Consider the following 12,267-nt stretch of genomic DNA (forward strand, 5'->3'; position numbering starts at 1 on the left):
AGAACCTCTAAGCCCATGCTAAACATTTGATGTGTATTCAAACTCCCTAGTAATCAAAGACATGCAAATTAACGTGAAAGAGCATTTTTCACCTATGGAATTAACTACAATTTAAACTTTTACAATACTCAGTTCTGGAAGGGAGATAACACAGTGGTCACACTCTGATACATTGCTGGCGGTAGAACGAATAGCACAAATTGAGTATTACTCCTCAAAGGATATTGACATTGACCCAAAGAGATAATCCCAAATTTAGTAAAAACAAGTCTTCAGCACAAATCATCACTGCAGCATCATTCAACATCTAGAAACACTGAATACAATCTATACGTCCAACAGCTGGGTAATACACATGCAAACTGTGGTGTATATACTTACTTGAGACAGTATTAATTGAGCACTACAAAAGATGCTTACAAAGTAGGAATAACACAAGGGAATGAGTATGCTATAATTTTAAGTGGAAAAGAAGGGCATAAAATGATATACAAACAACATCATTACAATTCTGTTTTAAAAACACTATGTACATAAAACAGATTAAAAAGGAATATGTCAAAATTTTACCCATTCAAATTTTGGTGACAAGATTATGGGTAACTTTTCTCTCTCTCTCTCTCTCTCTCTCTCTCTCTCTCTCTCTCTCTCTCTCTCTCTCTCTCTCCTCTTTTTTTTTTGTTCCTTATCTTCTGATTAATTTTAAACGACTTTATTTCTCATTATAATGCTTAAAGTGTTAAAACAGCAATACGTATTCCTTAATTTAAAATGTCAGACACAAAATGCATAAGCAGGTTTGCATCTTGGAAGAAGGTTACCATAAAATTAATTAATAATAATACTAATATCTCACAATGAGTATTAAGCTTCTAACTTTCCAAAGTACTTTTTTAATCTTCCAAGTCCTCATAGTCTGAAAACATCTCTCTAATGCTAATGAAGTAATTTCGTCATTATTTTTTAACAGATGGAGGTCTCTCTATGTTGCCCAAAATGGACTCCTGGGAGCAAGGGATCCTCATGCCTCAGCCACTTGAGTAGCTGGAACTACAGGCTCCTGCCACCATGCCCGGCTATTTTGTCATCTTTTTAAATCCAACAAATATACTGAGCATCTCTTATAGCAAATGCTGTAGTGTATAGAGAATGGTCCCTGAAGTTGAATTGCTCACAGTCTGGAGGAAGCAAATGAAGAAATAGACACTGGTGACAACAACTGCAGAGGTGGGACGTGGGAGGGACTGAACCTGCCCAGGGCAGCAGGGACAGCTGAGCCTGGGCTTGAAGTGTGAGTGGGAATTTGACAGCTGGAGAAGAGGAGGGTGTGATGTGCTCATCCCTCCACAGTCTAGAGCTTGACAAAGAGGAATTAGCAGGACAGACACCCAGCTGGAGCCCGGGGCATGGTGTGCAAGCAGAAGGGAGTGGGGACACAGCAGAAATGTGGGGTCCAAAATCAAGTGACACCCAGCTCAACTGTCAAGGCTGAGACTAGAATCCAGATCTCACCAACAGCTCTGGGCTTTCTGCATCAACCTGGGGTGGGGAGAGGATTAAATTGGAATTTTTTAAAAAGCCACATGGATTTATGTCTCATCTCTATAAAGATTACCTTGCTGAGCCAGCTGCTTATCTGAAAAACACCTTCCTCTGAGGTTGTAAGGAACTAATGAAATAATGGATATGATCTTAAAATCCTTTGTGAACTCTAGACAATACAAGGTATCATTAACGTTCTTCTCCCTAGTGCTGTAGGGAACCACACCCTTGGTTTTGAGAGTTATACAGCCACGGTAAATTTTCCTACAGCATCATGGTTCTCAAACTTTGCTGTACATTAGAAACACCTGGAGAGCTTTTAAAACTCCTGCTACCCATGTGCATCCTTACCCATTAAATTAGAAACTCTGGAGGTATGGTCCAGGCATGGAGCCATTTAAAACTTCCCCAAGTAAGTCTCATGTTCAGCCAAGTTTGAGTACTGGTGTTTAAACACCTTGCTACTCAAAGTGTGGTCCAAGGACCACCAGCATCAGCATCACCTGGTCTTGGTAGAAATGCAGAATTGCAGGCCCCACCCGCCCTGCTGTGTGAGCATCTTCAGTTTAACAAGTTCTCCAGGTGGCTGGTGTGCACATTAAAGCTTGAGAAGCACTGTTCTAGTGAGAGACATCCATCCAACAAACATTTTCTGAGTTTTTTCTGAGGATACAAAGGAGAATTAATCCCAGCCCCTCCCTCCTTCAAGGGACTCCCTCCCTAGTAAGCAGGGCATGCAAGAGCACAGTGCTCTGGAGGTCACTGACAGGCACCTTTCTTGGAGAGGGTGGAGATGATGGGTTGAGATCAGAGAAGGCTTCCTGGAGGAGGGGAAGTGGAAATGGAACAGGTAGACATCACAGAGCTCAGTGCAGGTCAGCCTGCATTTCAGAAGCAGCAAGCTTGAACTTTGGAAGTTTGAAGTTTAGGGAGGAGGTCCAGATTGGTGACATAATATGTGTGAAAATGCTCTATAAACTGGAAATCATTATGCAAATAGAGTGTTTATATTAACTCTTATAAGTTCTAGTGAGTCTTTCTCATAATAAAGTCTTCAGGAAATTAAACTCTTAATTGTAGCCTTATAAAAAAAAAATCACCAAGTCAGGATGAGCATTCAACTAGGTGCTCAAGTCCTTGCAAATGATGAAAAAAGTTCCATGTGACACTATCTGATGTATACCCTCCTTCATCCAGGGTACCTAAAAAAGGGGACCAAACACCCTGCTTGGCCCAGAACAATCATAGTTATGCCTGTCAGCCCAGCACAATGTTTGACGGTGTCTCCACTCATTTTCAGAAGTGTACTGCTTGGAAGATTAAAGAATATAGTCACCCTATGTTGAACCCAACAGTGCTTCCAAAAATGCAAATGAGATTTCTTCATTTTCAGGAGGTGGTCCGGATGCTAGTCCCCGTCATGGACAGTATCCAGTCTTCTGCGGAGTCCGTCCTGAATCCAGGTATTTTCTTTGCTACAGACAGTCTTAGGAACCTCAGACATTGTGAATCTCCCACACCAATGTCCTTCATGCATCAGGCATGAGTGGGGGGCTGCAAAGGCTTCCAGGTGAGCAATTTGCAGGTGACAACGGACCACCCCCCACCACTAGCCTCCATTGATTCTGCCTTGGTCAGAGGACCTCCTCTGGCCATGGAGTCTTGCAGGGTAAGCAAGGGGGAAATGCAAACTATGACAATGTACCATTCCAGACAAGCCTCAACTTGCCCGAGGTGTCCCAGTGCCATTTCTGACCCCTTCACCAAAAACCACAGCTACCAAGGCCCAGCACATGACCGGTTCCATATTCATGTCTCCAAAATCAGTTTCTGAGGAAATCAATAACTCTGCTCATCAGTTGTCAGAAAGGATCGTTTTACAATATTTGTGAGAATCTGTTCCTGATTTCTAAGCTTCCACTAAACTCTCCAAGGTTATCTTAGGGAAGGGAACCTATGAAGGGATTGCCCATTTGTTGAGTGCACGCTGTGTGCCGGACCCTGTACATGGATCATCCCAGTGGATTCTCACAGCACGCCTCGGAGGAAGAACACACCACACTCCATGCTCCCCATTCTACACACGAGAAAACTGACACTGAGAGGTTAAATTGCCCAAGGTCACAGTTTATGACACTGTAGACCTATGCTTTAACTCACCTCTGCCCCATGTATTTTTTTCATTTCTACCACATCGAAGACAAATTGTTCCAGGTTAAGACGTCAGTAAGGAACAGATGAGCAAAACCTGCTAAGGTACCTTTTATCTGGTATTTTCAGTCCTGTTCTCCTGCTCTCCCAAACCTCTGTCCTTTTCTAAGACAATTTCTGGCCACTGTGCTCTTCTCGGGCATTTGGAGACAGTAATTTTCTGGAACAACTCCTTGCTCTGACAAAAATCATTCCATTCAATTTTATCAGTCCTGTAATTGGTCCAAATAATTTTGTTTCACGAAATTTTCCCTTTCAAAATGTTGGCAAATTCTTCTATTCAGAATTGTCTAAAAATGTTCTAACTATATTTTATCTTTACTCCTTTGCAGCCAGCATGTTTATTAAAAATCCAGTCACTGCCAGAAATAAAACTAAATCCAACTCAAATTCTCCTAAATGTATCTTTCCAGTAGCTTGATAGTGTGTGGTATATTCCCAAATATCTTTTAAATGAAATCAAATAATTATATTTATTAAAAACATTGTCATAAAGAATTTTATTCAAGCCAGGTCAACAAATATCTATTGAAAATCAACCATGCTCCATCGTTTCAGAGGATGGGAGTACAAAAATGACAGAGATATGTCCCTAACCCTCTATAAAAATTAGTCAGTTGGAGGAGATAAAATATGCACAGTAATAACTATCATACAGGCCTTTTTAAAAAATGGAATTTCTTACTATTATGTACATAGCACACTGAATGATGTTTGTTTACCTGCATTTTTCTTTCCCTGCACTGAGCTCCCTGAGAACTGGGAACTTGTCCTAATTTTTCTTTTGCAGTCCAGCACCAAATTCAGAGATTCATTCATAATGCGTACTTGATAAGTATGTGTTTAATTGAATTGAGGTGCCTTAAACTTAAAACTGATTGCCATAAACAAGTGGCAATCCACTTACAGTGAACCTTGAAGGAAAGTAGAGGCTTCAACCATCAAGAGGTAGTGAAAGGATCATTCCCAGCAGTGGGAATAGAAAGATAAAAGAGAAGGTGGAATTACATGCATTGCTAGGGTTCCATCCTGCTGAATTTCTCCGAAACTCTCAGAGCCCAGCAAGGTGTCTACAGCCTGAAGCTGCACCCAGATCAGAGAGCCCCACAGGTGCCAAGAGGGGGTTTGGTGAGGATGGAGCCCAAGACATTCAGGAGTCCAGCTGCCCCTTCCCAGAACAAGGGGCCTGGGATATGGCTGATTCTGTTCCCTCAGTTCCCTTCCAGCAAGGTTCCTGACTGTCACAGCCTGCGAGCAGCTGAACTGCCATTCCCCTTCACTGCCTGCCAGGTTTGCCAGAGCCTCTAGCACCTTTAGTCTTGAGATCAATGGCTATCTTTCATCCTATCTTGTTTTCCCAACTTTAACCTGCTGCCTGTCCCACCTGGACTCTGAGTTCTGCCGGGAAAGAAGCTCTCTTCCTCCTCGTTTCTCTTAACCTGCCCTCAGCACATGCTGAAGCTCCTCAGCCCTAAGAGCCTAGCATTACCACGGGGATCAGGTAACTTCCCAGCAGGGAGCTGCTGCATCCCCAGCTAGTAACCTGATGGACTGACTACTCCAGTGAAGGCCACAGCCCCATCCTTGGAGGCCAGGGCTGGGTCACTGTACAAGAATCACCAGGGAGGTGTGTCTAAAATGCATGGTCTAGTTCTGACCGCTCCCCCCAGAGATTTGGATTAAGTGGATCAGATGTGTGGCAGAGGAGTCTGCGTGTTTAACAAGCTCCCCAGCAGATTCTGAGAAGCAGCTGGGTTTGGAACCCTCCATTCCTGCCACTGGTTTTTGCACCTGTTCTAAGCCCTTTGCTTGGCTCTGAAACACCTGCCTTTGTGACTATTCAGTGTCCTAGGACATAGGACATCATGCTGCATAGGCCGCCAGCCCCTCTGCAATGCTGAACCTTCCCCTGGCTGGGTTGCTCAGCAAGTGCAGAGCCCGCATCTCAGCCTGCCTTGATGTCAGCCTGGACACGTCATTATCTGGCATTCTGCTGTTCTTCAGATGCTCAGGGCTCAACTGTGTTCCCCTCATAGAATTTTCATTTTGTTTTTTGTTGTTTTTAAATATTGAGTCTTACTATGTTGTCCAGGCTGGTCTTGAATACCTGGGCTTAACTGATCCTCCCACCTTGGCCTCCTGAGTAGCTGGGACTACAGGCACCACCACACCTGGCCTTTTATCTTCTAATGCCCAGTCTGGCAGCCCAGGGTCCCATGGTTTTAAGCCACATCATGTTCCCCTCCCCCACCTCACACAAGTACATGCACAGCACTCTTAAGTTGCCCTCTACCCACCTCCCACTTCTGCCACTGCCAGGCCTGTCCAGAAGTTAGTGACATTCTCTGCTGTCCTCTTCTGAAGTTAAAAGAGACAACATGTGTAAGTCCCTGTCACTGTGGTTGGCACATAGATCTCCAATAAGCATCTTCCAGAGAATATAGAAGAGACCCCACTGAGTCTGATGGCTAGATTCACTGGGACACTAAAATGACAATATGCACTAATATTTATGCTCATGCCTAGTGCCAGGCATCTTTGAAGACTTTCCTATGTTCCAGCTTGTTTAACCCTGATGATTCTCTCAGCTAAGTACTATTAGGATTTCAGTTTACAAAGGATGAAATGGAGGCCCGGCGGGTAAAGTAAGTTATCCAGAGTCAAAGAGAGAAGGAGGGGTGGAGTCCGGGGTTCAGTCCAGACAGTCTCCACAGCAGGCTGCAAGCAGCACCAGGCTGTCCTTCAAGGTTAAATCCCCCTCCAGTCAGGAGACATCTGCTCTCGCCTTGCCCACCTGCCCATGTCCCAGCCCAGAGGGAAATACATCCCACATAATTGCTCTGGGCTGTCGGAAGATATCGTCTCTTCCCGATGACAGGTGCTAGGAACAGCATTGGAAACCTTGACTTGACAGGGCTGAATTTAATATTGTGGGAAGGAGCCGTCTACAGGGGACCCCAGAGCTCCTCTGCCTTCCAAAGGGCAGGAAAGCAGATGCTGATATTATAAAAGAATTGCTCCTTGGATAGACCAAGTACAAAATGTTTCAAGGACTCAGAAGGAAAAAGCTGTTACCACCCCCTCAATTTTTTCTCCAGCAAAGCTGTGTGCAAAGTTAAGATCCCTCTTCTCCATCCCAGGGAACCCAGGAGAGACAGACTGAAATTTTCAAAAAGATTCTTAACCAAACAATAGGAAAATGAACAACACAGATTTAAAAACAAACAAACAAAAATCATGCCCGTACTTGAATTTACAAAGTCCAAGTTTCTGACCATATGATAGCGTTTTTATGCTTTTGTTTATTTTTAAAAATGGGATGCCAAATATTTTAATAAATTGTAAGTTTCTTCTCTTTCTAGTCTGCCACATGAACTTGATCTTTGACAATAAATTAAGTCAAATTCAGTTCAATTCAACATTTTCCCAGCACTGACCAAGTACTAGGCCCTGTGCTTTTTTTATTCCCCTCCCCCAGCTTTTCTGAGATATCACTGACAAATAAATTAAATTGTATAAATTTAAGGTGCACAATGTGATGATTTGATATACGCTTGCATTGTGAAATGATTACCACAGTCAAGTTTGTTAACACATCCCTCACCTCACATAGATACCTTTTTTTTGGTTTGGGTATGGGGAGGGAGGTTGGTGGTAATATCTACTCTCTTAGAAAATTTCAAGTAAACAATACAGTATTGTTCACTGCCATCACCATGCTGTGCATTCGATCCCCAGAACTCATTCATCTTATAACTGGGGGTTTGTATCCTCTGACCAACGTCTCCCCAACCCCCACCATTCTACTCTCTGCTTCGATGAGTTTGACTTTGGTCTTGGGGCCATGAGAGGAGTCAGGTGCTGCCGGCCTCCAGGTGCCCACAGAAAAGAGACTTGTGACAACGCTTCACTTGACCAGCCTTAAAAAGAAAGAAAAGGAAAAAAGAAAAGAGACATGAGATAAACAGAGGGGCAAACCTAACTTTTCCTGTCCAGAAAGTCTCCTCTCCGATGGAAGGTCTACTCTTTGCACACTCCCTGCATCTGCACACAGGACAGCTCTGACCTTCCGGGTCATGGTCCTTTCCAGCGAAACAGTGTGAGCCCAGCCAGCTGGGGTCCCTACTTTCTTGTTGGTCTCTGGGGAAGAAAAGAAGGCTTGAGCCTATTCCCTTTCTTCTTTCTCCCGAAAATGATAGGACACTGGCCAGTTGCTTTATTCTTCCTTTGAAAGATTTTTGAAAAATAAAAACAAAACAGAGGCTCTGACTGGTTATGAGTTGCACCCAAATTTTGAGAACTAGTAAGTGAAAGCTGGGACTTAGCCCACTCTGTCCGCCAACAAAGCCACAGCCCCCTGCTCGCACGGACCGGTTGGCTGAGGGAGACCTGCCCCGAGACCTGCTCCTGTTAGGAGTCAGCTGCGTTGTCCTCACAGTGTCGTTGGCAAGGTGGCACGTTTCCTACAGGAGGCCAAGGAAAGAGAAGAGAAGACTGAATGCAGAATGCAGTTTGCGACTACGATGTTGAAGAGAGAAAATGTACAAGTCAAAGGAAGCGGGAAATCCAGCATCAGGCTACTCTGAGGGACTTGAATTCTCTTCCCTTCCCTCCCTCGTTCCACATTCCAGACTTGCGTGCTAAAATAAGCTGCTTTTTCCTCCTCTAATGCATACGTTAAATGTGTGTGCACTGGTGCGCGCGCACACACACATGCGTGCACACACAGCGGTTGCTATGGGAACCATCCTGGAGCATAGCCTGTCTTTTGTTCAATTAGAATTTCACCCTCACGCCTTCTTGAAGCGGAATACGCTTTCATTCACAACAGGATGGTGAGACAAGGGTGTCTGGATGGGTTTCATTTTACCATGTGCTGCCTGAATTTCTCCACATCTGATCGTCTTTCCAGAGACGCCCAGCACGCCGGCAATCGTGGAATTAGTCCCTGGTTAATGTTGAGCAGGCACACGGTGCTCAGGCACCGAGTAGGCCTCTCGCTCTCCTCTGGGCTCTGTGGAGGAGGAGATGAGCCTTTTCGACCACAGCTGCCCCAGTGACCCGGAAGGAGTCCTTCCTGGGGCCTCCCCGGCCCTCTGCCGGAAACCAGGAAGGAGGAGGCAGTCAATGCCCATTAAGCCAGGGCTGAGGAATTCCATCTCTGTGATGGTTTTCTCAGGGGCTCCGCTCAAGTTGACCTTCCCTCTCTCAGTGAAGAATGAGGCTTGCCAATGAATCCTGTAAATACAATTGCTGAGGAGCATTAATGCAAGACAGCCAACTGTCTTGAAGCACCTCAGAGGAGTCCATTTACGAACACAACGTGCCCAGTCAGTAGATGTAAGGACTGCTTGAGCTGATGCGCAGATAAAAATCTTTTTTATCTGTTCATTAAATCATCCGGTTGGGAGCCAGAAGACCTGGGTTCATGTCTCATTTCCAGCATTTACTACCTGTTGGCTCCACAAATGTCTTAAATTCCTTGAGCCACAAATTTCTCACCTAAGAGCTAATAACACATACTATTGTGTAAACCAGATGAGAGGTGAATGGTAAATAATGACCGTGTGAACCTTGCAAATTGCAAAATACATGTGTTAGTTGGTTTTGTTACAGTTATTGCTAATGAGGCCAAGCTCCTGCGCAACTTGCTTGCCAAACTATGAGTGAGGAATCACAGTTCTTTTTATTATTTTTATTACTTTAAAAATGTTTTTAGTGAGTGACTAATCTCAGGGACTCGGAGTAGACACCATGCTGCCTTAAGCTGGGCTGGGAGCAAACCTTCCTTATCAAATTCCTTAAGGCAGGACACCTGTCCTATATCTGAAAGCAAAGTGCGTAGGCTTCATCGAAAAAACAAAAGCTGCCCACTTAGAATGAGATACTCCTGGAAACCTCTGGACTAGTCAGTTTTCAATACATAAAACCACTCTTTCTTCTACTTAACCCTACCTTGCAAATAAGCATAAAAATGAGCCAATGTCTTAGAGAAGACGGGAGACTGACCCCGCTCCCCACTGTGCAGGAACGCAGGTACCCTAAGGAGATAAAATAGACATAAAACCCCCAGTACCGCATCTGACAGTCTAGTCATAGGTGGTTGCCATTGTTATAACCTAAGCAAATCTGATTATTTTCCAAAGTTTATGTCCTGTCTGGCTCCCGTGGACTCAGCTGCTCTTGGAGAATATGACTATAATGAATGTTACAAAGAAATTGTGAGGAAGCTGGTGACGAATATTAAATAAACAGAGGTGAAGGATAATAAATACACTGCATTTCTGATTTCCTCGAAGAGGCAAGTGTTCTGTGAAGACAAGAAGTGTGCGAGGCATTTGGAATGACGATGGCGATCTGATTGGGCCCCTGCATGCTGAGAGCCTACTGTGTGCTATACATACCTGGGCATTGGACCTTCAAGAGGGCCTGGCAAGGTGAGAATTTCTCTCGCTATTTCACAGACAGAGTGATTCAGGTTCAGGGAGGCGGAATGGCATGTCATGCAGCTAGTGAATGATGGGAACACATGCTGGGCACAGCACCCAACCGGGAGAGGCAAAGCATTTTAGCAGCCATTGTCTTAAAGTTATTCAAATAAAATAGACTTCATAACATCTTACGAATTTCCTGAGAAACTGGACCTCTTTGGTCTGCTTCCCAGATCTTGTTCACCAGAATTTTCATAAATATATGTACACTATCACAATTGGTTGCTTACTCCAGAATCATTTATTGATTATCTACTATATATGGTGCAATGTATCAGACAGGTTAGGTGATAAAAAAGATATTAGAATTCATTTCTTATCCTCATGGACTTCAGAGTCTAAGAGAAAACCTACATAGTTGTTTTACAAATATATTACAATACTTATAAAACAATACTATAGCATAATACAATGTTAAATCAAGTTACCATTTGACATATTATATACATATATATATTATAGTCTAACACTGTGTAATGTATTTTTAAATGCCCAAGGTGTTCAGAGTAGGGAGAAATTAATTTCCAGAGCAGAGATCAAGGCAGGCATTTGGGAGATGTAGAAGCTTAACTTGGCTTTTAGGATGTGACTGTGGGTAAAGGGAAGAGGTAGGACAGTCTAGGTAGAAGCAGTTGATTCTGTATTCACTGCCTTTCGAATGATCAAAGAAAGTCTAGGTTTGTGAAGACAGTCTGGGAGTTGTGAAGACAGTCTGGGGAGACAGTCATGGTGCTCATTTACTCTTTCTTTCAGAGAAGACTCAGGGAGTGCTTATCACATGCTAGGTCTGGTTCTAGGTACTGTGAACACAGCAGAAAATAACCCAGCCTCCTGCACTTGCAAAGCTTACATTCTAATTCTCCCAGTTGTCAATGCTTTGATGAATAAACAGATACAGGAATGAAGATTGGGGTGAACTGTGCTGTTTCACATAAATAGGTTGAGAGAGGTCTCCCATTCTCCCTGTGAAGGTGAGCTGTTTATTTGAGCTCCCTAAGTGGGAAGGGACAGAGCCCCCCAAGCTTCCCACTCTGTGCCTGAGCCCAGCCAAGAGGTCTCCAAGCTCTTCTGGCCAAACCTCAGCCTCCATCTTCCCAGAAGTCATCACCATCGTATCACTTTTTTGAATTAGTTTCTAACCAACCAGGGGCAAAATATTTATGGCAAGATAGTCTTGGCTGCTAAAAAGCAAATCACATTAAAGCACCTAATATTTCAAGTTTTCAACAGAATTCGTTTTAATTAGAATGCTCTCCTGCTCCTATAAGATAAATACAGGACATGGTATCAGATAATCGGTTTTACTCTTATGACTCGTCAAAGATAAATCAACTGGAGAAATCTCCAGTCATTTTCAGACATCTATTTTTTAAATGCCATAAAAAATCAGGATATACTTTAAATTATTTTTAGGCTGCTGGAATCTATAACATTTAGGAGTGTGTTTCAGAGCCAAGGATTCATATGCACAGTTTCACGTTATCTGCACAAATTGGATTCCTGGCCTCTGGTCACTAATAAACTTAGTCTTCTTCAATGTATAAAATTGTTTCTTGACTGTTCAATTCATTTAACACAGCAATGGCTTTTGTAACACTTCTTTTTATTTTTATTTTCTGATTTGATGCCAATTTTTCAAGATAAATTGATGTCCAGATCTGCAAATGTATATAAAATTTTAATTTTTTAATATTAGTCACTTAGAGCTAAGAAAAAGATTTTGCTCATTTTTTCAATATTATCATTAGATTTTTCTAATTTTTATATTTGTTTCAACATTTTACAAGAATCCTTGATAGTTTCCCAAAACTGGCATTTGGTAATGTGTTACTTGCCAAACTCTAAGTGAGGAAACACAGTTATTTTTATGACTCTGAGAAGTGTTTTCAGGAATCACACAGTAAGTGACAAATATCAGCTTTTATTGTATGATAAAGTTTATATTTTCAATAGTAAAATGATATTAACAAGACAGTACAAATTTGAATTCTTTAGGAAAAGCTGGGAGAACTTCCTCCCAGTT

The sequence above is a fragment of the Microcebus murinus genome, chromosome 3 (assembly GCF_040939455.1).
Source record: "Microcebus murinus isolate Inina chromosome 3, M.murinus_Inina_mat1.0, whole genome shotgun sequence".
Classification (NCBI taxonomy): Eukaryota; Metazoa; Chordata; class Mammalia; order Primates; family Cheirogaleidae; genus Microcebus; species Microcebus murinus.